Here is a 26231-nt window from a genome sequence, read left to right on the forward strand (position 1 = left end):
ATGCCCGTATCAGGAACTGTCCAGAGCAGGAGAAAATCCTCATAGCAAACCTATGCTACTCTGGACAGTTCCTTACATGGACAGAGGTGTCAGCAGAAAGCACTGTGGACAAGACAAAAAAATTCAAAAAGCAAAGAATTTCCTCTGTAGAATACAGCTGCTAATAAGTACTGGAAGGATAAAGATTTTTTAATAGAAGTCATTTACAAAGCTGTTTAACTTTCTGGCACCAGTTCATAAAAAAAAAAAAAGTTTTCCACTGGAGTACCCCTTTAATGATGATGCTCATCCACATTATATGATGTAAGTCAGCGGCACCAGATTATTTTGGTGAGACCAGTTGACTATCTGATTTGGTTGAGGTTTAATATCTGCATGGTCCGGGTCTGTAACTCACAGTGTCTTATTCCCCCTACTGAAAATATATACACTCTTGGCCAGGGCACTTTTAGACCATAGGTGGCAGTAAGAAATGCCCCCTACTAAGGTAACCCTTGGATGAATATACAGTGATCCCTCAACTTACAATGGCCTCAACATACAATAGTTTCAACATACAATGGTCTTTTCTGGACCATTGTAAGTTGAAACCAGACTCAACATACAATGTACAGACAGTCCAGATCTGTGAAACGTGTCAATGACTGGAAGAACCGACCAATCAGAATGGACATTCACTGGTAAAACCCCTGTATTACTGAAGTGTATGCACTGACTGATATCTGGTAGCGCCCCCTACAGTACAGGGAGGTATTACATGTTCTGTACTCTTTACCTGTATTACTGAAGTGTATGCACTGACTGATATCTGGTAGCGCCCCCTACAGTACAGGGAGGTATTACATGTTCTGTACTACTCTTTACCTGTATTACTGAAGTGTATGCACTGACTGATATCTGGTAGCGCCCCCTACAGTACAGGGAGGTATTACATGTTCTGTACTCTTTACCTGTACCAGGGTTAGCTGCTCCTTTGGACACCAGGTGAGGACGTCTCCATGTTACTTTTTAGGACACTGCGTACTGTACAGGACCCCGAAGAAGCTCCTGTCCTCTACTTAGACCAGTGTTTCCCAAGAAGGGTGCTCCCAGCTGTTGCAAAACTACAACTCCCAGCATGCCCAGACAGCCTTTGGCATGCTGGGGGTTGTAGTTTTTCAACAGCTGGAGGCTCCCTGCTTGGGAAACACTGACATAGCCCGTGATTACCGCTCCCAGCAGATCTTTCTTACTTTTATATGTAAGGATTTGCTTTATCTATATTAGTAATCTACTTATTTTTCTTTAATTCTCACTTTTTCCTATTTTTGGATGACATTTTGGTGCCTTTAGAACCAATTACCAGGTTTCCATAGAGTTCTGGTCTCAACATACGATGGTTTCAACATACAATGGTCGTCCTGGAACCAGTTAATATTGTAACTTGAGGGACCACTGTATATGATAACGAAATCCCATGAAGAATTCTCTTAGTGGGCAGCTGAAAATTCGCCATGTAGTTAAAACACCTTTGATAGAGATAACACAGCTTAGCTAACATGGTAATATTTTCCAAGTGATTTTGTTACTTAAAGGATTGTGCACGTCTTAATTCTACAGCGCCTGATTGGCAGGAAAAAGTTAAACTGATCTTTGTAATCATATTAAAAGCTGCGTGGGCAGGAGTTAATTTTACCGAATTAATATAAATACCATTAAGAGACAAATCTTCCTTCCCCTAATTAATTGTGGATTTTTCAGGCATGGAATGTCTTTTTGTTCCTGTTACTTTCTTTTACTGATGGCTGCTCTCCCGGCCCCTCTCATCTTTTCACGTCTTCAATATTTAATGCTCCTCCTTGCTGTGGCCCATATTTTGACATTTTATGGATGACAATCTGCTGATGAATTTTTTTCTATACGTTTTTATATATTTTCTAGCCTACGGAGTTGCACAGTCTTGCTGCGCAATTGCCATACCAAATAATGGATCACATTTGTTAAAAAGCTGATACTTTGGGGGGTATGTATCAATAATGGTGTTGCAATGTGTGATTTTAGGTATGGTTTTTTTTTTGCGTCAAATGGAGCGTAGTTGCGCCAAAGTTATCAATTGTCGCACGCGAGTTTGTAATTTTGGCACAAATGCAACCCTAGAATTCCAGGCAGAACTTTCTGTGACTGGGGCAGTTAAATCTGACCTTGGGACTTTGGCTGGTTTACAGGGGTAAAGCTCGCACAGCCAGGGACTTTTTTGCTGTTTTTAATTTGTGCATTAGGGGGAGATATTCATCCAGACCCCTGCCTTGGAATGTGTTGCATTTTCCACTAGCAACCAATCAGGTTGCTTCTTTTATTGTTCAGGGTCCTTTTTCCACTTTTTGGTTGGGCACTGTTTAAATGTTCTACATTCTATTGTTGTAGCTATTTTCTCTTTACTTTCACTTAATTTTTGGTGTAGATTTGCACCTTAAAGGGGTACTCCTGCGCTTAAACCTCTTTTCCCCTATCCACAGCTGTCACGCCCCCTCCCGTAGGCTTGCATTGAGGGGTGGAGCGTGACGTCACACGGGGCGGAGGAGTGACGTCACACGACGCCGGCCCCGTGGTCGACGGTAATCAGAACTGGAGCGAACACGCTCCGGGGACTGATTACAAACGGGGTGCTGCGTGCAAGATCCCGGGGGTCCCCAGCAGTGGGACTCCCGCGATCAGGCATCTTATCCCCTATCCTTTGGATAGGGGATAAGATGTCTAAGCGCCGGAGTACCCCTTTAATGAAAGTATTTGCGCCAAAATTTGTGCCAAATTGAAAAGTCGCAAATAACGAATTTCGAACCAATGCATGATTTTAACTGAAATCACAACTAACACCGTCAAATCAGTGATAATGTTCTAAACCATTTGGCGCAACTGTTTGTCGCAAAAAGTAACATATAAAGGAAATAGCGACAAAACACAGTAAAAAAAAAACTGTGTAAAAGCCGTCATACATACCCCTCAGCAACAATTGCTGTTATTTTTATATAGTATGTTCACAGAAAAGTATTTTTTTTAAAGGAACTAATCTATAGTAAAACCACTTTACAGTGAATGACTAGTCTGACTTGGAGCAGAATGGCCATTTATTTTTGGTGCATGAACTTCAGATCTAAGAATTTATAACATGCCCTATAGTATTTGATGTAGGGCATCTAATATATACAGTGGTCCCTCAACTTACAATATTAATTGGTTCCAGGACGACCATTGTATGTTGAAACCATCGTATGTTGAGACCATAACTCTATGGAAACCTGAAAACTGGTTCTGCAGCCCCAAAATGTCATCCAAATATGGGAAAAAGTGAGGATTAAAGAAAAATAAGTAGAAAACTAATATAGATAAAGCAAATCCTTACATATAAAAGTAATAAAGATCTGCTGGGAGCTGTAATCACGGTCTATGTAGAGGAAAGGAGGTCATGTACAGCAGTGTTCCCCAACCCCCGGGCCGCAGACCGGTACCGGTCCGTAGATCAAACGGTACCGGGCCGCCCAAGGAACTTTAAATAATTTCACTGTGGCAGCCGAGCCCGCCCATTGTGGGACAATAGCGAATGAAAATTCGCTATTGTTACACTGATCCTCCTCCTGGCCAATCGATACCATGTCCGATACTTGCACTGCTGCTCTCCTGTTCTCCCGATTACATCATTGCGTCCTATGGAGGAGCATGTGACACACACACGTCACTCCTCCTCCCCTGCGCCCAGCGTAACGCACATGCTCCTCCATAGGATGCCATGATGAGGGCGGGAGAACGGGGCAGTGGAGCGGCAGCACCCGAGGACAACCTCTGGTGGTGAGCTGTTTACAAGAGGGGGGGGGGGGGGGGGCGAGGGCCTGCTGTCTATAAACTGTGGACCTCCAGATGCTGCAAAACTACAACTCCCAGCATGCTGGGAGTTGTAGTTTTGCAACAGCTGGAGGTCCACAGTTTGGAGACCACTGATCTAGCAGCAGAGTGAGTGCTGTCTATAAGGGGGGCCCTGCTGTCTATATAAGTGGGGGGTGGGGCTGCTGTCTATATAAGTGGGGGGGGGGCTGCGGTCTATATAAAACAAGCGGGCCACGGAAAAATTATCAAACGTTTACCGGTCCGCGGCGATAAAAAGGTTGGGGAGCACTGCTGTACAGTACACATAGTGGCCCAAAGAAGTAAAATGGAGCCGCCCTCACCTGGTGTCCAAAGGAGTAGCTAACCCTGGCACAGGTAAATAGTAGTACAGAACATGTAGTACCATCCTGTACTGTAGGGGGCACTACCAGACAGCGAGTCAGTGCATGCACTTCAGTAATACAGGGGTTTTACCAGTAAATGATTCTGATTGGTCGGTTCTTCCGTTGTAAGTTGAGGGACCAAACGTTCAGATAAGGAAGTGCCACATCTGTTATTTTATACAGATTTTGAATGGAGTGGCAATGCACATGTTCCACCACTAGCTCCATTCAAACTAATCCTCACTGCACGACTGGACGACGAGGAAGAAGAAGGGACATGAGAACTCTGTTCTAGTGATTGCAGCATATGTGACCACCTGTAGATAGGCAGGCAACATATGCCTAGTGGTAAGGGTGTACATACTATAGTGACCAGTCATGCAGCTACTATGGGACCCTCTTAGAATAATCCTTTTAAAACTAAGCAGCAGGAATTTTTTAAGGATTCCCTATTCTGAATCTGAACATACTGGAAATATCTGCTTGGCCAATCATTGCCGCAGCAGTGAGCCGCCTTAGCCAGTTATCGTTGAGCATGCCAGAAAGTGAAGGTGAGTGGGGACCCAGGCTCCATCAGAGCATCAGCAGTGGGGTGGTGTACAGATGAAAATAGCTTTTCAAACACAAGACAACCCCTTTAAAAAACATCTATCTCCTGAACAACTACATTATGAGCGAACGGTATCTGGATGACAGTATCTGTGACGTCCCAAGTTTTGGAAAAATTGATACCCTGGTGGTAAGGAAGCACAACTTTATCTACAGCTGCTAATATCTAAGGAACCAAATTCTGGAGAGCTGAGAACTGAATTCAGAACTCTGCTTTATGTCCCATAATGCAATAAGTATCCAATGGAAGAATATTCAATCTTAGAAGATGGACCCCCTCATTGTCTTTTTAGCTGCTACAAACAACAACTCTCGCTCTGAAGGACTCTGTGCGACCTTGGGTTACATTGTGTTGATTTAGATAGGTGACATCTTATAGTGTTGCTGACTACCATAGTGTGGTGTCCCGGTACCGTATTACATACAGTACCTTAGTGGGGGGTCCACAAAGTCAGAGTTCCTAGGAACCGTGGGGTCCTCAGATGTAGTCTTACCCTAGTCACCCCTTAGATAGGGAATATATTGTTAAGGTAAATGTGTATAGATGCATGTGGAGGGTGTGCTTGCCTTGCGCTGGCATCGCAGGACCTGCGGGTCACGTGACGAGGCTTTAGTCTCTATGGTTAATGCAAAGGACCTTTGGAGGTTCATGGGCCGTGTGATGCCCACAATGCTTTGTGAGGCTGATTGACAGATGTCGTGGACTAATTCTAAAACGACCAGCCCCTGCCCATATAAGGGAGCTGCGGCCATTATTCTCTCTCTTGGGTTGTTGTCACTGAATGAGGTAGGACCTCCGCAACTTTCAACAACAATTACTAGGCCAAAGCCTTGCGGCCTCGGCTGAATTACACAGTGAGTTCTTCTAAATTCTCCGTAATTATTGGCAAGGACCCTGGACCTAAACATAACCCCATATCCCGCGGATCTGCGCATACTAAATTCCTACAAGTTAAAGAACTTACTAAAAGTCCCTACCAACGGTCAATCTCAGCCAAGCTATTCATAGACTCTGTACAAAGACTGTTTGTATGTTCGCATGTTACAGAAAATCTCCAGTAAATTTTATGCAAGATTTCAGCGAAGCTCTGGTTGTGGACAATACTTTATTCTGCAAGCACCTATCGTCCTGGGGAAGGGTGGCGATAGACCAAGTCATACAGCATTTAACCCTCAAGGAATTTGGGGGCCCCAAGCAAAATGGACATGGAGGCCCCCCGCCCCCCCCATGTTCACGCACGTCATGCTCTAGGGCCAGCGTCAGGACGTAGTAATGCCGGCCCTTGAATTCTGGGAGCGCGACGTGAGCGAACATCGATACGAGGACCCCACATTAGGTGCAGCACAGTTCCCCCCCCACGTCAGGTGCAGCACAGTTCCCCCCAAGTTAGGTGCGGCACAGTTCCCCCCACGTTAGGTGCGGCACAGTTCCCCCCACTTTAGGTGCGGCACAGTTTCCCCCACGTTAGGTGCAGCACAGTTCCCCCCTCATTAGGTGCAGCAGAGTTCCCCCCATATTAGGTGCAGCAGAGTTCCCCCCCCCACATTAGGTGCAGCAGAGTTCTCCCCATATTAGGCTAGCAGTGTTCCCCCACATTAGGTGCTGTATAGTTCCCCCACATTAGGTGTAGTATAGTCCCCACATTATGTGCTGTATAGTCCCCACATTATGTGCAGTATAGTTCCCCACATTAGGTGCAGTATAGTTCCCCACATTAGGTGCAGTATAGCTCCCCAAATTAGGTGCAGTATAGTCCCCCACATTAGGTGCAGTACAGTTCCCCCACATTAGGCAGTATAGTTCCCCACATTAGGTGCAGTATAGTTCCCCACAATCGGTGCTATACAGTCCCCCACATTAGGCTGTAGTCTCCCCACATTAGTTGTAGCATGTTCCCCCACAGACATACAGCCTCCAGCCATACAGTGTATGGCTGGAGGCTGTATGCCTGATTACTTCCCTACTTCAGTGCTCCGACCACTGCTCCTCTGGTCCGGCCACCATAGCAGTAGGTCCCGGGACTGGAGGAGCGGTGGTCGGAGCACTGAAGCTGATGTGCCGCTGGTCACTTACCATGCTGGCCAGCCATGTCCTGGTCGCTGCTCCGCTCCTCCGCGTTGCTTTACAATGGGCGCACGCCAGGACGTCAGTGGGCTAACAGGGGCATGGGATGTCCTTAAAAGGGATGTCCTTAAAAGTGATGGGGAAATTAATCTGGGGGGGGAGCAATTTCCCCGTCCCCCCCCCCTGGATCCGCCACTGCATGCATTATATACACACACAACACACTGTACACATTAGATACTGTACATGCATGCTTCATACACACACAACACACTGTACACATTACATACTGTACATGCATTATATACACACACTGTACACATTACATGCTGTACATGCATCATACACACAACACACTGTACATATTACATACTTTACATGCATTATACACACAACACACATACTGTACACATTACATACTGTACATGCATTATACACACAACACACATACTGTACACATTACATACTATACATGCATCATACACACACATACTGTACACATTACATACTGTACATGCATTATACACACACATGCTGTACACATTACATACTGTACATGCATCATACACACAGCACACTGTACACATTACATACTGTACATGCATTATATACACACATACTGTACACATTACATACTGTACATGCATCATACACACACACACTACACATTACATACTGTACACGCATCATACACACACGCACATACTGTACACATTACATACTGTACATGCGTGCTTTATACACACACATACTGTACACATTACATACTGTACATGCATCATACACACATACTGTACACATAACATACTGTACATGCCATGCATCATACACACACACTGTACACATTACATACTGTACATGCATCATACAAACACACACTGTACACATTACATACTGTACATGCATCATACACACATACTGTACACATTACATACTGTACATGCATCATACACACACATACTGTACACATTACATACTGTACATGCATCATACACACAACACTGTACACATTACATACTGTACATGCATCATACACACACACACACTGTACACATTACATACTGTACATGCATCATTCACACACATACTGTACACATTACATACTGTACATGCATTATACACACACATACTGTACACATTACATGCTGTACATGCATCATACACACATACTGTACATGCATCATACACACATACTGTTCACATTACATACTGTACATGCATCATACACACACATATAGATCAGTGTTTCCCAACCAGGATGCCTACAGAGGTTGCAAAACTACAACTCCCAGCATGCCCAGACAGCCTTTGGCTGTCTGGGCATGCTGGGAGTTGAAGTTTTGCAACAACTGGAGGAACACTGGTTGGGAAACACTGGTATGGATACACACATGCACTTTACATATAATCATCCACAGTAGTAACAAACACACAGGCACAGTACATAGACATACACATATGTACACACACATATATATATCCACACACACACGCTTATACACATATACATGCAGGGACACCTACTGTAGTCAGGCCCCATGTTGTACAGCCTCTGCGGTCTCCTTTCCTCACAGCTCTGTGCTCTCTCCTCCCCCCTCCCCCTCCTCCTGCTCAGACGGCTGAAGGCTGAGAGAAGAGTCTGGGGCTGAGGGAAGATACCAAGTGCAGCGGGGGTGGCGGGAGTGGGATTGTGGTGAGGTGAGAAGAACTTCAAAGCTGCAAATGAGTTTATTTTTAAAAAAATATCAGACATTTGGGGGCCCTCCTGCTTGACTGGGTGCCTGGGGCCCGGAGCACAAGCTGCAAGAGCAGGATTGTTAATCCGGCCCTGGAATGATGGGGGGAATTGCCCTGTCGCTACAGGATGGGCAAGCACTGGCTCTGCTCGGGGCCCCAAGCAAATGCTTGGTTTGCCGGTCCTGTAGCGACGGGCCTGTCCCGACCACCACTCGCACCCACAAGGCGACCACCACAATGGAATCTATCACAGAATAATGTCTGCACTTTATGGCAACTGTGACTTGAAGCAGCCGCTAATTCTCCCATCTATCGTACTACTTTAGTCAGGAAACTAGTGACCAGTCTATGATATATCCGTCTGGATATCAGTGTTTATCCACAGTGACAAATCAGTTTGATATATGCTTATTTGCACATAGATTCCTAATGCTGTGCTGCAGGAATGACAACATTTGACGTACACTTCCAAATAAAATGCAAATGTAATCATCACTGTAAGATGAGTTATTTACAGTACATTCTCTGCACACATCACTATGTATAGGAGGATGAATCATAGATCATCTTTTTGAAGAGATCTTCGTCAGAGGGAATCAGTTACATATCCTAAGTCGAAATTAAAGGGGTCATCTCAACCCTATACATTCAGGAAGAAAGCCACTAAGTAAAGCAGCTCCTGTGCTGATGGACCTGGCAGTCTATGTATTACATTGTTGGCCATTCATGTATATGACTGACAAGGAAAACTAATTTTTACTTGCAGATGCCCCTCAAGCTGCCTTCATGACAAAACTGCACACTACAATGAGTGCACTCAAACTATCTGACGTGCTGACCATGGTGGCATTACACAGTGCCAATTATTGTCCACCGTGTGTGAATGGAGTACAGAAATCTAAAAGCAAAGTAGGTAATTCAAACAAATCTAGTAAGGCTGGGTTCACATGTGTCCAGCTCAGTGACCCCAGACCAAACTAGTGCAACTGATGCCACAGCTGATGACAAAAGTGAATCAGGTGACATCATTTTTGTGCATGCCAGACAGGGGAACGCAGCAAGAAGTGTTTCGCTGTCCGGCGCTCATGCTGCATGTTCCACAGTTCGACATCTCAAGTTGGATGAATGTGAACTGTCCCAGTCAAATGAATGGGATCAGTTCTACAATCAGTTTCCCTCTGGTGATTTTTCTACAATGGCAGAGGAAAACACCACTGGATGACGAACATATAGAAGGGGCCTTAAGGGGCACTACAACAGTAAAAAAAACAAGACCACCAAAACATGTCAAGCCTTACTGGCCCTTAGCCATGACGTTGGTGTACAATGTACAACTTTTTATAGGGGTGGCCAGAAGGTCACATGATCAAATAATAATCTCATGATTGTGACCAGCTCGACTGCCACACAAATACAAAATATGAACAAAACATAAAAGGTCATCCAGTATCTGTATGTCTCCCACATTTTCTTTAGGAAACCCTCTCGGAAAATCAGAAATGTCAGGGTGGAGGGTGGATATACTCCTGGACTGATGTAAAGCTTTGCGTTTCAGATACATCCAAACTGTTGTTTTACAGATATCTCACTGCTGTTCTGTTTGGTTGCACCATTTTGCACCATCGGAGTCCCTACCCCTCCTTGGGGCCCCATGCCCGCAAGGAAATCATCAAGCTGGGTGCCGCCACCCAGCCAACCAATCACTTCGTTCAGCATAAGTCTCCAAATGTGCCTCCAAGACTTCCTCCTACTCCCGCTGCCGTGACAACTAAACAAAATCCTAGGGCGGGCGGGTGGGAACGTTCTCCTGTGGCTCTGTCCTGCAGACTGTCCCCTCCTCCCTTGCCCCCCAGCCTTTTAACCCTTGTTAACTCCTCACCTGACCTCTCGCTGACCTGCACTTATCCCTTCCTCCGATTTACCCTTTTCCTGCTGCTCAGCCACCCCTAGTCATGCGCCCCTCCCATCCAATGCTTTCCTGTCGAGGGCTTTCTTTGTGATACTGGATATCTGCAGAGGAGAAGTGATTGTTACGTGCCACGCACTTCAGCACTTGGCAGCCCCACCCTGTGATTGTATGGTCTACTACTCAGTGACTGAGCTGTTATCGCTCCTAGATGCTTCCACTTGACAATAATTCCACTAAAACTATTAACTGGGGTAGATCAAGCAGATGTGGTAAAGGTGGCATCCATGACAGTACCCTATTCAGTGCGGTCTATACTGCTATCAGTTTATGCCTGTGGAGATTAGATGGGTGTGTACATGATGTTATGCATATGTTTGTTGTGGGTATGGCTGAAATACCTTAAACCAATCATTGAGATGAATGTCCACATATGTTGGCCATACAGTGCATGAAATACAGAATTGGGGATAGTTTTTTTTTTTCGATATATTGTTTTTTTCTTTATATTGTTACTTTTATAGGCATTACCAATGTAGTACATGACTGGATTTGTATTTTATATCCCTCTTATCTGTTTCGGCTGCTTTTATTTCCATCCCAGATCCACTAATTGATTTATTGCTAATTGGCGGGCTTGGTGTTCGGGACACTAAGCCGCCATAACTCTTCCACCGGACCTTATTGAATTAACCAGCTCATTACCTCTTGATGTTAATGCTAACCAGGTTAGGTTTTCCTGTGATGTCATTAATGCAACAAGCTGGGAACTAGCAAAGGAAATCAGTTCTAAGATGTGGAAAATAAATAACCACAAGATTTCAAGGTAATAAAGTACATCAAAGAACGCTGCATCTTACATTTCAGGCATTTGCCTAGAAGCACATATAGATGTATTGATGTAAAAATCTCTGTCAGTAATGTACATGCCCATGTAAAATAAGATGATACGAGCCCTATATTAGGACTAGAGAGTAGCAAATCCATCAGCTGATTCACCGGTCATTAGGATAGAATGCACAATGACTGATTTGCAGACTCTTCGCTCTGAGAAGTGTCGACTGGTTCTCTTATTATCACTTTACAAGACTATGAAGAGACGAGACTCAGAATTATGGTATGATCAGGAAAATGTCCTGGCTACATTCCTCTGTAGAGCTGCGATCTTCCTACTCCCGCAGAAATAATCCAGAATTGGTGCTTATGTTCATGGCAATTTGCCTCGGATATAAGCAACATCTCATTGACAAACATTGGACATTCACCAATGAGAACGTCATAGGATGTTCTATTACGTAAATTCTGATGTGTCAAATAAGCATCGCAAAGCCCATTGATATCCATGGTAGGGTGTTGCAAGGTGGAATGTCCTCATGGATATTCTGTGTGGATTCTTCGTAGTGTGAACAGGGCCTTATATTTTGTCTGTTGTAGCTACTGTATGAGCAGAGTACTGTGTTCTCGATAGGAGTAGGGGGGGGGGGGCACTGACAGCTGTCCACCAGCAGTGTGTTTCTCTGAGAACAAAAGAAATACAAGACAGTTGAAATTCATTAAATCCCTCATAGGATTTATCACAAGGTATGTATACTTTTGCAGGACACTGGGTTTGTTTGTAGTCTGTCACCATGGAGATATGTAGGTCTGTATGGGATGTTTAGTATAAAACATGATTGTGAATTTTCCCCATCAGTTTTTGGTTTGGTTTATGGTGTTCATGTTTTTAAATTCTCGTTTAGTTTTTAGTATCGCAAAATCTGTACTAGGTAGCCAAAACTCAGCGACTTTGGCCGCAGCACGGGTCATGTGTCAAAGATCACGATATTGCCTGCCCACATTGCAACTACTGAAAGTGAATGTAGTTTTGTTGCGACTCACAACTGTTGGGTTGCGGTATCTTTAGGCTCACATTCACTTCCATTAGATACAAACAGTGCATTCAAACAGCATGATAAGGCCAAATTTAACCAAAGTTGCCATGTAGCCCTTGCCCAATTTTATTCTTAGTTCGAGATTCCACTTCCGTTTTCTCTTTCTTTGTCTTTTTCATATTTTGTTATGTAACTTGATGCTGGTGGTACAAAGCAGTAAGTGGGATAACATAAGAAACAGCAAACACAACACAGTATGTAGCACCAAAAGATCCATAGCAACGTGCAATGTTATATAATTCTCCATAACTGGAGCAGTGATCGCCTTACCATTTTTATTTTAAAAGAACATTCATGAAATTTAACAGGCAAGAGAGAAAGGGAGAGCAAAGAAAATACTAAATACTCAGAAAGACAATTTTTATTCTTTAGGTTCTGTATTTGCGGTATATGTTTTCTGAAAAGTTTTTGCGGTGCCATTGTGCTGTAGGGTCCTCCGTGCACATTACGATTTTTTTCTTTAACATTAACGTATGTTGTATTCAATGACAAATAGACTCATTTTGCCTCCCATATTGTCAGCATCAACAGTATAGATCATTTTTACAAATACACAAAGCATTATATCAATCACTTCGAAAAGTCAGAAATAAATTAATAAACAACTGATTTTTAAGGCTTTTACAAGTATTATGTTGAAGTGATGGAGAATTAAATCATATAAATTCTACAGTATAAGGCTAAGTTTACACCTAGTATTTTGGTCAGTATTTTGGATTGCCCAAAATACTGTGTGTGAACCCAGCCTAGTACTTGGTGTCAGGATGCAGTGGATTCTAAATGGATCCTGATTGTAGTGGTTTAGATATGTAAGGAGCATTGTAAAGGGCTCCGGCTGGTTTTGTTATATTTTAAATAAGCAAAAAACATATATATATATTTTTTTTAATTTCAGAGTAGAAGAGAAACTGTTGATAACATAAAAGCATCAGGGGAGGACAGTGGATACATGTTGTTTGGTAAGTCCTTTTCATACTTACAAGTGATCCTGACTGTGGGTTATTACTGTTCTCAGATAGACGGTGACACTTGGGAGGGCCGATCTGGAGCTTTAATTAAGATATTGATCATTCTTTCCGTGCATCGTGCAACACATTGGCCTGGAGAGAGAATGCCTTGTAGACAATGTATTGGCAGTTAAGAGCCTAATGAAGACTCCTCTTCTGCTACTTTATGACCTGGCATATATCATGTAAATGTTGTCATTGACAGAAAGCTCTTTAGCAAAAGGCGACACTAAATATTCCATACCACCATGGATATGAGTGTTTAGTCAAGAGTGATGAATTATTATTAAAGTACCGTATATACTCGAGTATAAGCCGACCTGAATATAAGTCGAGGCCCCTAATTTCACCCCAAAAAAACAGGAAAAGTTATTGACTCGACTATAAGCCTAGGGTGGGAAATACATCATCCCCCCATGTCATCATCAAGACCCCGTCATTAACACCATCATCATCATCACCCTGTCATCATCCCCCCCTTCATCATCACCACCTGTCATCATCCCCCTGTCATCATCCCCCACCCCCCCTTCATCATCCCACCCCCACCCCCTTCATCATCACCGCCTGTCATCATCCCAACCCCCCCCCCAACCCCCACCCCCTTCATCATCACCGCTTGTGAATGTCTGATTACAGTGGTCTGTTCCAAAACTACAACTCCCAGCATGCCCGGACAGCCATCGGCTGTCCGGGCATGCTGGGAGTTGTAGTTTTGAAACATCTGGAGGTCCGCAGGTTGAAGACCACTGCAGCCTTCGTCATCATCCAGACCCCCCCACCCCCTTTAGTTTTGTACTCACCTCCGCTCGGCGGGACGTTAGGGTGAGCTGGTCCGGGCCATCTGTGCTGCAGGGACCGTCCAGTGGGGAGGGATAGTCATTCCGGGCTGTCCATCTTCACCCGGGGGGGGCCTCTTCTCCGTGCTTCGGACCCGGAATAGTGACGTTGCCTTGATGACGACGCACAGGGACGTTGCTCATGAACGTCCCTGTGCGTCGTCGTCAAGGCAACGTCCTTATTCCGGGGCCGGGCCCGAAGCGCGGAGAAGAGGCCCCCCCGGTGAAGATGGACAGCCCGGAATGACTATCCCTCCCTGCAGCACAGATGGCCCGGACCAGCTCACCATAACGAGGTGAGTACAAAACTAAAGGGGGGGGGGGGGTCTGGATGATGACGAAGGCCGCAGTGGTCTTCAACCTGCGGACCTCCAGATGTTTCAAAACTACAACTCCCAGCTTGCTGGGAGTTGTAGTTTTGAAACATCTGGAGGTCCACAGGTTTAAAACCACTGAGGGAGGAGAGTTCACTCGAGTATAAGCCGAGTGTTTTCAGCACGAAAAATCGGCTTATACTCGAGTATATACGGTAGTTGCAGCATACAGACAGATTGTCCATAATGAAGAGAGGAAAATGAGGAGGCACTCACGGTTAAGGTCCAGCAGGATCCTTTATTTTCACTGCAAACTGAAGCAAAGCAGTATAAGACTCGAGTCTGATGAAACGCCCGGAAGGGGCGTGAAACAATTCTCACTACATCTGTGTACCTGCGATGGTGTTCCGCTGATACTGCTAAGCTTCAGTTTGTACCGAAAATAAAGAAGCCTACTGCACCTTAACCGTGAGGGCCTCCTCATTTTCCTCTCTTCATTATGGATTCTGCATGTTTTGCTCTGGAGGATTGAGAACCCTGTTTGATGCTTTCCTGTAGCGCTGTACATTTTGGCTTATTGCCGGAGCCTGTTAGAGATTGCCCATATCTGAGATGTCAGTGCCGGTCTCTGTCTCTCCTAACCCGTGTACAGACAGATTGTGTCTCATGGGGAGCTTTGTTTCACCCGTGTGACCCTGAATAATGCTGTTAGACTTGACACATTAATATAGGGGTTATTGAGTAAAAAACAATTCCTACAGCAGTGTGATCAATGCCAATTGTGAAGCATCATTGGATTACGGGTTACACCTTACATAGGTTATCCTGTGAACCCTTGTCAATATAGATATACTGGGAACCAGTGTGTGATGTTAGAGAAACGTTATCATTATTTTGTAATGAAATCTGTTTTTATCAGCCCATTCCCCCAATTCCATAGCTGGCATGAGTGTTTTTCCCAGCAGTCCTCATATCTGCTGTACAACTGTCCTTGTCTTCCAGAAGCCAAATCTTTGCCTCTTAGTCTCCTTCCCCCAGGCAGCAGTCAAAGTCATCTATTCTTTAAAGCGTTGACAAGCTATCCCAATGTGTCTATGTAGGTTTTCTCTGTTTGTACAGAATGCCACTGGATAGCCTGTTCACCAGCAGGGATCCCTCTAAACATTCACAACGGGGAGATTGGGGAAGGAACATGAATGTCTACATTACTATTGGTAGAATTTCCACGTATAAATTCTGCCTGGAGTCCAAGCCTGGTCAGTGGAAGGCTATGTTCACACGGAGCAATTTCCGAGCTGAATTCCGCTTGGAAATTCCACTGAAGCAGAGTCCTATGGATTCCAAGTGGATTCTGCTGCACCATGCACCTGGTGGGATTTCCACGGCAGACTTTTCTGCTACAAAATTCCAGATTCCAGCTTCAGCAGAAACATTAAACTGATTCAATGTTTCTGCAGATTTCGCTTGGAAAGCATCGTCTATGAAGACAGCACATTTCCCAGTGGTCCTAGTGCCGTAGAATCAAGCAAATGTGTGGAATGTCTGCCCGGGCAGACATTTCTCACCATGTGAACATGGCCTACACAGTATTTTCTGCTTCAAGAATGGTCATGTCGATTCTTGAAGCAGAAAATACTCATAGACCCTATTCACATGGCCAAAATTGTGCAGAATGTCTGCTGGAATATACAGGCGGACATTCCGCATACTTAGTTGTTTCAGCTGAACTAGGACCACTCAGCAATGCATTTATAATATATATAAATAATATCCAAAGGATAGGGGATAAGATGTCTAATCTTGGGGTCCGGCTGCTAGGAGCTAGCTGGGAGCCCTTGCGATCAGACATCTTATTCCCTACCTTTTGGATAGGGGATAAGATGTCTAAGGGCGGAGAACCCCTTTACCGTCTATAACTACATATACTTAACATTTAGAATTTGCTAGGGTATCTGGGTGAAGCCCAGTCACCCTCTTAGCTATTTGGCAGGAATCTGGTTAAGTCCAGTTAGTTGCTGCGAGCCCTTTAGGCTGAGCACTTGTTAGTGATTTGTATGTGCATGTATAAAAGGAAGAAACAAACAAACATACAAAATGGCGATAAATAGAAATGCAACAGAAACGCGTTTCGAATTTTTAACAGTTTTCTTTGGGAGCTGGAGGACCCTGAATGCCTCCCTTTGGTGGACCATTTCAGTTTCTAGTTTTAGTGGGTTATCTTTCTGGCATCCCCAACATAAGCCATCTTACAGTGGAAAGGGGTATGTCACAGGTACACTATAGCACTAATGTATATCAAAGACTATTCCTACAAAAGCTTGCAAAGAACTTACCCATCCAAGTTATTCTCAGTACAGAGCTGTTCAGTCATATTGTTAAACCTGTGTCTGGCTATATCATTGCACCTTGTACACCACTGGCACCCCAACTACCATTCACTAGGCATGCTACACAGGCCTGCGCCCCCTGCAAGATAAAGACTATTCCTACTAGTCCCCCCCCCCCCCCATCGCCTTCACGGCTGTATCAATCAGAAGCGTACACAGGCCTGAGGTCCCACTCCTGCCATTGTGATAACATTCAGGTTGACAGCAAGCACTACAAGCATACTGCTGCCTTCCACTGGCCCCAAGGTCACCACATTATGTGGATTACTTACCACAGTAGCACCATAAATGGCTCACAGCGACACTGTAGGACAGGTTAAAGTAGACAACCATACCAGGAGCAACGTGACTCCGGCTGGATTGGTAGAGTATCTCTTGGAGTATCTCTTGGTCGTGGTTCTTTGCCTCCTTGTGTGTTTGTGAACCGTCCTTTGAGGAATCTGTAAACCCTTTATAGGACTGTCACACTTAGTCCCAACTACCAACAATTTGTAGTAGAGTTGTGTGGAACAGTCAAGGATAGCAGTCTTCTATTTATCTACCATGCTATCATTGGAAACTCCATAACCACCTCTTACAAATCCATAATATTGGAGATTGATGAAATGCACTGAACTGTCATTTTAAACCATTTAAATGAAGCTAAATGCTTTTCACATCCATTTCCCACACAATATGTTCCGCTGGGATCCTGAGGGATCGTATATAAGAAGCCCAGTAATGCAGTGTGTACGGATTAGCCTACAGAATTGTCTAAAATATTGCTGTCTTAAATAAAGACAATTAGCTTTCCCTGAATATGTGTATGTACGCGGGGAGGCTGTGTGGGATGGCGACACGTTCAGATCAGAGCTCATTCCACCTACTTAGCTCTTCTCATTGGCTAATACCTCTAATGCTTTAACCGCAAAGGAAACGGCAGGGGTTAAAGTCAGCATGTGCTGTGATGTCACAAGCTGCACAAACTATGTCCTAAACAGCACACCACTGCCTAAAAATAATGTTCTAGTAATGAAAATAACAGTAATTAGCATTTGCTGGTGCACATAATGCGCAATATTTATGTGCAACGGTACATTTTCTATCTGTTAGTGTACAGAAAGTCAGTTCTGTAGCCATAAGGGTTAGGACACATGTGGTGTACTCACAGCACATTTTCTGCACAGACTTTCCTTGCAGAAAATCTGCAGGGTTTACATTATTTCCGCACAGCAAAAATCTTTAGTATGGATCTGATCAATTTATGTTACAGAAATGCTGTAAACATATTGCAAAGTTAAAATCCTCAATAAAGAGTGTGTGAAGGACAATTCAAATGACACCTATTTATGTTTGTAATGCATTTCCTATTAAAGTACACAGAAGTCATTTTATTTTACACTTTTTTATGGGCGTAATAAGTGGTTGACTTTATTTTGTGCAGATTTTATTGGGCGTAACAAGCTCAAAAAATAAAAATACATTTCAAAAAAGCTTCACAAATGCTTGCAAATATACCACTAAAATACACGTGTAATGCCTCGCGTTGTGCGGTATTTTTGGGGCTAAATAAGGCTGCAGTCAGATGTAAGCTGGGAGTCAATAGGAAAATATGTATTTCAAATTGGCATTTTTTTCTGGTGTTTTTTCCCTCAAATTTTTTTATAAATCACATTATCACAGATAATCAGAGACCAGTCACATTAATGAATTACATGACGTGTAGTGAAAGAATAATTACAGGGGATAAGACACCAAATAAGAAATGCCTAAAGTAGAATAATAAAGCAAAATGAGGGGTCAGTTTTTGTAGCCTAAAAGAACAAGTAGCAAAAGCGTGAACATTTTCTTCACTGTGTTCTTCTATTCATTCATTTGATCCTTGTTTTTTTTCGGTGGGGCCCTACTGAAAATTGCCTCTGCGTCTGTCCCATGAATCTGAATGAGACCTGCAGAAATCTATGCCGCAAAAACATTTGGTTTTCAAATGCGTAAAGTTTCCCTACAGATCTTCTGGGTGTGAACATATCTTGTCACTCATTTGACACCTACATGTTATTTAGTAAGTTTAAAACGTTATTGTCAGTAAATCAAAAAAAAATGCTACAAATGTTTTGATGGATTAAGATCTTAGTGCTTAGTCCCCCACTGATCTCTACATATGGCCAGGAGAAGTGTGTGGCTGTGTGCTTCGCTCCCCGACCTGCAGCTCAATCGTATTTTTCGCCCTATAGGACGCACCGGCATATAAGACGCACCCAATTTTAAAGGGGCAAAATCTAGAAAAAAAAGATTCTGAACCCAACAGTGATCTTCAACCTGCGGACCTCCAGATGTTGCAAAACTACAACTCCCAGCATGCCCGGACAGCCAACGGCTGTCCGGGCATGCTAGGAGTTGTAGTTTTGCAATATCTGGAGGTACGCAGGTTGAAGACCACTGGATAGGAGGTAGTATTCACGTTTCCCCGCCACTCCGGACCCGTCACCGCTGCCCTGGATGTCGCTCCATCGCTGTCACCGTGTCCCCGTGGTGTCCCCGACGCTCCGGACATCTTCTTCCCCGGGATCCACGCTCTCCGTCGCCGTCATCATATCACTACGCACGCCGCTCCTATTGGATGACGGGACGGCGTGCGCGACGACGTGATGACGTTGAAGGAGAGCGCAAGCCATGAAAGGGATCCCGGCACGGAGCAGACACCAAGGAGGCAGGTAAGGTCCCTCCCAGTGTCCTGCAAGCTGTTCGGGATGCCGTGATTTCACCGCAGCGGTTCCGAACAGCCCGACTGAGCAGCCGGGTTAGTGTCCCTTTCGCTTCAGACGAGGCGGTCAGCTTTGATCGGCGCGGTTAATACAGGGCATCACCACGATCGGTGATGTCTTTATTAGCCGCGGGTCCCGGCCATTGATGGCCTCAGGGACCGCCGCGATGTGTGTGTGTATTCACACAATCCCTAGTCCTAATATTCTTAAGTTATTAGTTATTAACATCTTCATTTAACTATTATTATATTTTCACCATATATTTTCTTAAATAATAATTTTTTTCTATATATACTTTTCACTTATTACTTTTTCATATATATTTTTTCTTCTCACTTATTGCACATCTAATTTACACTATAGGCATGTATTATCATTTTCGCATTATTAAATACTACAGTCATCATCATTCATAAAGTGCTTTCTATTTATGTATTGCATGTACATTATCTTATTATATATAGTAACTCATGTATTATATTCTTGCAACTATCTGGTTCCGTGCCTTACTCACAAACCATGCGGTTCCCACACACTGCGAACAATTCTAGATGTATGCAAACTCTACATGCTCCGATCTCTTGGATCTGCGCCTGCGTGACCATCGCCTAATCGTGTGATCACATGGGGACTCACATGACTCGGACGAGTCACGTGTGTCAACAAACTACGTCATAGGCCGTTTCCGACCAGCGGCGGAGTTGACGCATGCGCAGTGCAGCCGTTGGTGAGACTGGGGATGACGCGTGCGCAGTACTTTATTTTCGGGGTGGACCAGCGCATGCGTGTACTATATTAGCAAAAGGCGGAAGTACATAGGGCGGAAGTCCACGCCAAGTCATTGCATGCACACAGCGCCCATACTATGCAGGCTCGGACCACGCACCTGATAGGTATTTTTTCTGTAATTTGTTATGTATATAAGAAGGAGACTGAGAATCTTCATACATACCCCTGAGGAAGTCACCTGGGAGTGACGGAACGCGTGGGGCTTTGCTCTCCCTGCCCTTTTGGTATTGTAATACTGCTACTCCGTCGGTGGTTTGCTTATTTCTGCACTTATACTATATTATTGCCTGATTTGCATTATATATATTTATTTGATTTAATTATAATATGACCTTCTGCTATTTTTCACATACCACTTTGGAGCACTAGCTATTTCTGTGTATTGATATCAGGGCAGGGTAGGGGTTGGGGGGTCATGTCCCCTTCCCCAGTGATGTTTTTAGGCTCACTTAGGAGCCTTTTTAAATGAGTTTAGATGTATGTGTCTCCTCTTATGGTTTCTACTAATAAAGTTTTTTGTATTTATACTCATTTTGGGTGTGCACTGTCTGCAGCTTGCTTTTCTTGGAAAAGATAATATTCGCCGTATAAGACGCACCGACTTTCCCCCCCCCCAGTTTTGGGGAAGAAAAAGTGCATCTTATATGGCGAAAAATACGGTAAGTCATTGGGTCATTGGGTCAAGCAGCTCCATATAAAAGCTCCACTTATAATGGAGTCTGTCTCCTCCAATAAGCCAGGTCATGAGCCTGAAAGTAAAGCGAATACTCGCACCCTTTTCTTGGCTATATTTAGAGATCAGTGGGGTGGTCTGGATGCTATCTGGAGGTTATTATAGCCAAAAAGATATTTTACACAAAAGTGATATATTTTCATGCTCTTGCCTCATATTTTTTAAACATTTGTGAAATAAGTGCTTCCCTATTGGTTAGTATTTATAATTATCGCTTTAATACATAACAATGGACCGTCATCGGTAGAACCATAACCACTTCGGTCATCAGTAGAACCATAACCACTTCAGTCATCGGTAGAACCATAACCACTTCGGTCATCAGTAGAACCATAACCACTTCGGTCATTGGTAGAACCATAACCACTTCGGTCATCGGTAGAACCATAACCACTTCGGTCATCGGTAGAACCATAACCTCTAGGGTCATTGGGAAAAAAAGCAATTGTAATGTAGAGAAAGTAGTAAAGGTTCATGTTTAGCTTTATCCTTATGTAAGGGGACATATGAGATAATGACATAAGGTTAGCAGATACTTTGTATATAGTGGCTATTATGTTAGATCTAGGACTTGGAAAATATCGGCCTTTTTTGACAATGTTCCAATCTTCTGGCTGACTGCCCAGAAAAAATTGGTCACTGGTCACAGTCTAGAAGTTTTACTTATACTTGTGGTTCTACTGAGATTTAGAGTTGTTTCTCTCTTGTTGTATGTTCTAGACTCAGAGGCTATGTCTCCCCAGGGTGATGAATGTTTCCTCTTTGGCATAGTCTGGCTTGTTCTTCACTAAACTTGGGATGAGATTTAGTTGAAGTATTTAGACTTGACTAGTGACTAGAACTCTGCACTTGCTTTATGACCTATTTATCTGAACAAGCTATCAGGAGTCTTCCGTAGGGTTGGCCCTGGAGTACTGTGCAAGGATCCCTTCCCTAAGACTAAGTTCACACTGCAGAATCTCAGGGCGGTACTAGGACCGCGTATACTGCACTGTTGTCCCCGTAGACAGCAATGCATTTCTGAGTGGCTCTTTCAGCGGATTCACTCAAAAAACCCATTGTCATCTATGGGAACGGAAATGCAGTCTGCACAGTCCTAGCGCAGCTCACATGATCTCTGGAGAAAATTGCGTCTGGAGATCCCGCAGTCTGGGTCATTGGAAAAAAGCTATTGTAATGTAATGGTAAAGGTTCATGTCTAGCTTAGCTATCCTTATGTTACGGGACCCACGAGCTTCTGCGACAGACACTGACATAGAATTAGCACATCATTTGTATATGGTGACTATTATGTTAAATCCCTGAGTTGGAAAATATCGGCTTATTCCGACAATGTCCCAATCTTCTGGCTGACTGCCCAGCAATAGGGCAATGTGGGGACACAGTGTACAGCCCTCACTGCTTACTCTCCATTTTATTAACCCATTATCCACCTGAAACCTGCAAGAACATGACAGGTAGCCAGAGATAAGGGCCATGGCGCGTCGGCCTCATTTGGCCTTGTCCAGGGTTTATCTATCCTTTTCTCATATTAGCTGTCGAGCAGTCAGCATCTATGCCCCCAGGTATGTCTTTCTCTCTTTTAGAATATACAACCTCATGCTCTGAAGACATTTTTGATGATTTTGCAGAATGGAAATTAAGGCTATGTCCACAAAAACATTTCTTATATGGAATTCAGCTTTTTTACAGCCATATAATAGAAAAAAATGGACATTATATTCAAAACATCCAGTGCTGTTCAGTGTGGCCCAAAATGGGTGAGAACATAAAATGAAGGTAACATGAAGCAGCTGGGGCGTATGGTTCATATACATTGATGCAGATTTCATCTATCCATAGTCATGTGGGGGGAAATGCCCTGTAATGTAAATGGTAAGAAGCTGAAATAAGGATGGCGTGAAACAAGTAGTGTGTCCCTTTGTGTGATCTGGTGCTGGCTCAGTGTAGAGCGCTCGTCATGTGTTCTTGGCTCTGTGATCCGGCGGCCGTGTGTGCAACAGGTGGCTGCACCGCGCACTCCAGCACACAAGACATTGTATCACCTGCCCCTGTTACGCAGGACACAAATACGGCTCTAATCCCACAGGCCAGCAGTTTTAGCCCTGCTATTCATAGCTCAGAAAGCTTGTGCCATAGCAAGGTTGTCATACTCCGACATATTCTCCAAACAACAGCCACAAAAATCAGCATTTCATTGCATCTGTCAGTACAGGACACCTAGGCCCAACCAGGCAGAATTTGTCTGGATTGACTGACCATTTAATATATATGACTCTTCCCCCTCAACAGATGGGGCAAAAAAGAACTGAGAATTTTAACATGACTTACGTTTTTAATTTCAGCTCCCATTCTGGGGGTGCTGGGGTTCAGGTTAAAGATTTTCACGCCAGATGGTTGTGTATGTAGATTATAGTGAATTATAAGACGTGTAGGATCATCATGGCAGGAGTGGGGTAACCCTGTATTTTGGTGTAGAATTCTACAAAACCACTACTTCAAATAAGTTGTCTTCAGTACACAAGGCCCCCGGAAGCAACACCTCTAAATCCAGGGTTTATAGAAAACAACTTGTGCTTGACGTCTGGTGCAGTTCCAACACAGAGAATTAAGATTTTGGAATACTTCTGATTTGAGATACAGTTCTTGAGATACACTGCGTAGTTAAGGAGCAATTGGTAAATTGTCACTGGTCACAGTCCAGAAGTAATTAGCAGGTTTAAGATTTAGTTATACTGAGACTTGTAGTTCTACCGAGATCTTGACTTGTTTCTCCCTTGTTGTATGTGCTAGACTCTGAGGCTAGGTGTGCCCTGGGTATTGTGGTGTCTGGGTGAGGCAATGATGTTACAGGGTCTGGTGGTATTAACCCTTGGTTTGTCGTGACGCCAGGGTGAAGTTGTTTTCTGAATGAGGCCCTGCTGACAACTGGCCCAAAAACGGCAGGAAATAAATAATGGAATGTCCACAGCAGGATTTATGAGATAACTGGAACTTTTACTTAACTTCTTGTGCAACAGTCTTTACAGTTAAACAGTTTTTCTTGAAGTAACCGGGATGTAGGATACCTCACAGGCTTTGCTGGGACTAGTAGTCTTGAGATTTGAGCAGGCCACTGTGCTACTAATTATATGCTTTGAGTTGAATAGTAGTCACTAGGAATATGTAGATAGAACTTGGTAACTCACGGTTTTGTAGTCGCTGCAGGTTTCTTAGGCTTTGGCCTAGGTGAGATGAATTGAGATATGCTGATTGTCCTTGCTTTAGTGTCCAGCAGGAAGAGAGAAGAGAGAGAGAGTGAATTTAGAGACTACAGCCCCTTATATACTAAGGAGGCTGGACTACAGCCCATTGGTTGAAAAGCCTGTAGGTCCTGAACCCAGAGAACTCTGGGTACATCACATGACCCAGGAAGGTCCTATACATTTGTACAACTTTATACAAAATTTTATACATAATTAACAATATATTCAATACACTTACAATGCCCTACACGAGTCGAGCAAGGGGCAAGCCCTGCAGGAGAGCCCTGTGGAATGAAAGAACTCTAACTGAGGGGACTTAGGACAGGGACAGGACAAGGTCCTGTACCGGGACACCACAGTATTATATGATCCCTCTTTCAAGTAACCCAGCTTGTTCTTTAATACATTTGGAATGGGACTTAAAGGCGTACTTTGCTGAAAACATCTAATCCCCTATCCTAAGGAAAAGGGATAAGATGTCTAATCCCAGGGGTCCTGCTGCTCGGGACCCCTGTGATCTCTGCTTCGACACCCCTAGCCGTCATGCCCCCTCCCATAGACATGAATGGAGGGGGCGTGGAGATCGGGGAGATAAGATATCTTAACCCCTATCCAAAGGATGTTTTCAACGGAGTACCCCTTTAACTGACTAGCTGACTAGCTTTATATCCTATTTGAGCAAGCTATCAGGAGTCTTTACGGGGGTGGTCCGTGGTGTGCAAGGATTCCTTTCCTTACTTAATTTTCCTCGGGTTATCTAAGACATGACTTTCTTTGAGGAATAGCGTACCTAGTTTTTCCTAGAATTCAGGCCCTGACGAATAAACTTTTCTCCTTAATGCTACCTCTTGTAGTACCTCTGTAATGGGACACACTAGGCAGGTAATGGTGTACTGGAGCAGTGAAAGACAATGTAGGCAGACTCCCTGTGAAGGTGAAGAAGCTACAGGACAGGTGTTTTCTTCCCAGAGGCCAGGGCTAGCCTAGACCGAATATGTGTTTGTAGGATCCTCCCCCTATCCCTGGGATTAGGGTGGAGACAAGACAGACCTTAGCCCTAATTGGCTAAGAGGTGGACATGTGACGGATTACCAAAGCTTTTACAGTGAAAATAGACTTTTGGGTAGTAAATGTTAATCCTTTACACTCAATTTATGTCTAATGCATGCAGTATTTTCTAACACAGAAATATACATTTATAATGAAATACACTTTAAAGAGATATGCCTCCCTTTATAGACAGACTTCAGACAGAGCAGTAACCTTTGACTACTGTCACCCGAATAGTGTTCAGAGAAGTGTTCGCTCTGGGACATCACACTTCTTCTACTTGAAATAAACATTATTATTTATGGGAATTAGTAGGGAAGAATGTTTGGCCATAAACTGTTTTATGTGTTGGCCACATTAACTTTAGCGCTATGTTCGCTTTACATTGTATCTACAGTATATCAATCAATATGTGTATCTATAGGTGTATTGCAATGGTCTCCAAACTGAGGACCTTCAACTGGCTCCAGAAAGTTAAACAAATTTGTAAATTACTTCTATTAAAAAATCTTAATCCTTTCAATAATTATCAGCTGCTGAAGTTGAGTTGTTGTTTTCTGTCTGTCAACAATGCTCTCTGCTGGCATCTCTGCTTGTCTTGGGAACTGCACAGAGTAAAAGAGGTTTGCTATGG

General features: G+C 43.8%; 1 protein-coding gene across 3 annotated transcripts in view; it reads left to right on the forward strand.

Moving 5' to 3' along the window:
* SMPD3 (sphingomyelin phosphodiesterase 3) overlaps window positions 1–26231 on the forward strand; it is a 175464-nt gene that overhangs the window by 61311 nt on the left and 87922 nt on the right. For 2 of the 3 annotated variants that reach the window (XM_056526418.1, XM_056526420.1), the window contains exon 2: window positions 13385–13448. The exons of the other annotated variant lie outside the window; for it this stretch is intronic. The gene's annotated coding sequence lies outside the window, so the exon portion shown is untranslated. The remainder of the gene's footprint in view (window positions 1–13384; window positions 13449–26231) is intronic. 3 annotated transcript variants of the gene reach the window in all.

The sequence above is a fragment of the Hyla sarda genome, chromosome 6, assembly GCF_029499605.1.
Source record: "Hyla sarda isolate aHylSar1 chromosome 6, aHylSar1.hap1, whole genome shotgun sequence".
Taxonomy (NCBI): domain Eukaryota; kingdom Metazoa; phylum Chordata; class Amphibia; order Anura; family Hylidae; genus Hyla; species Hyla sarda.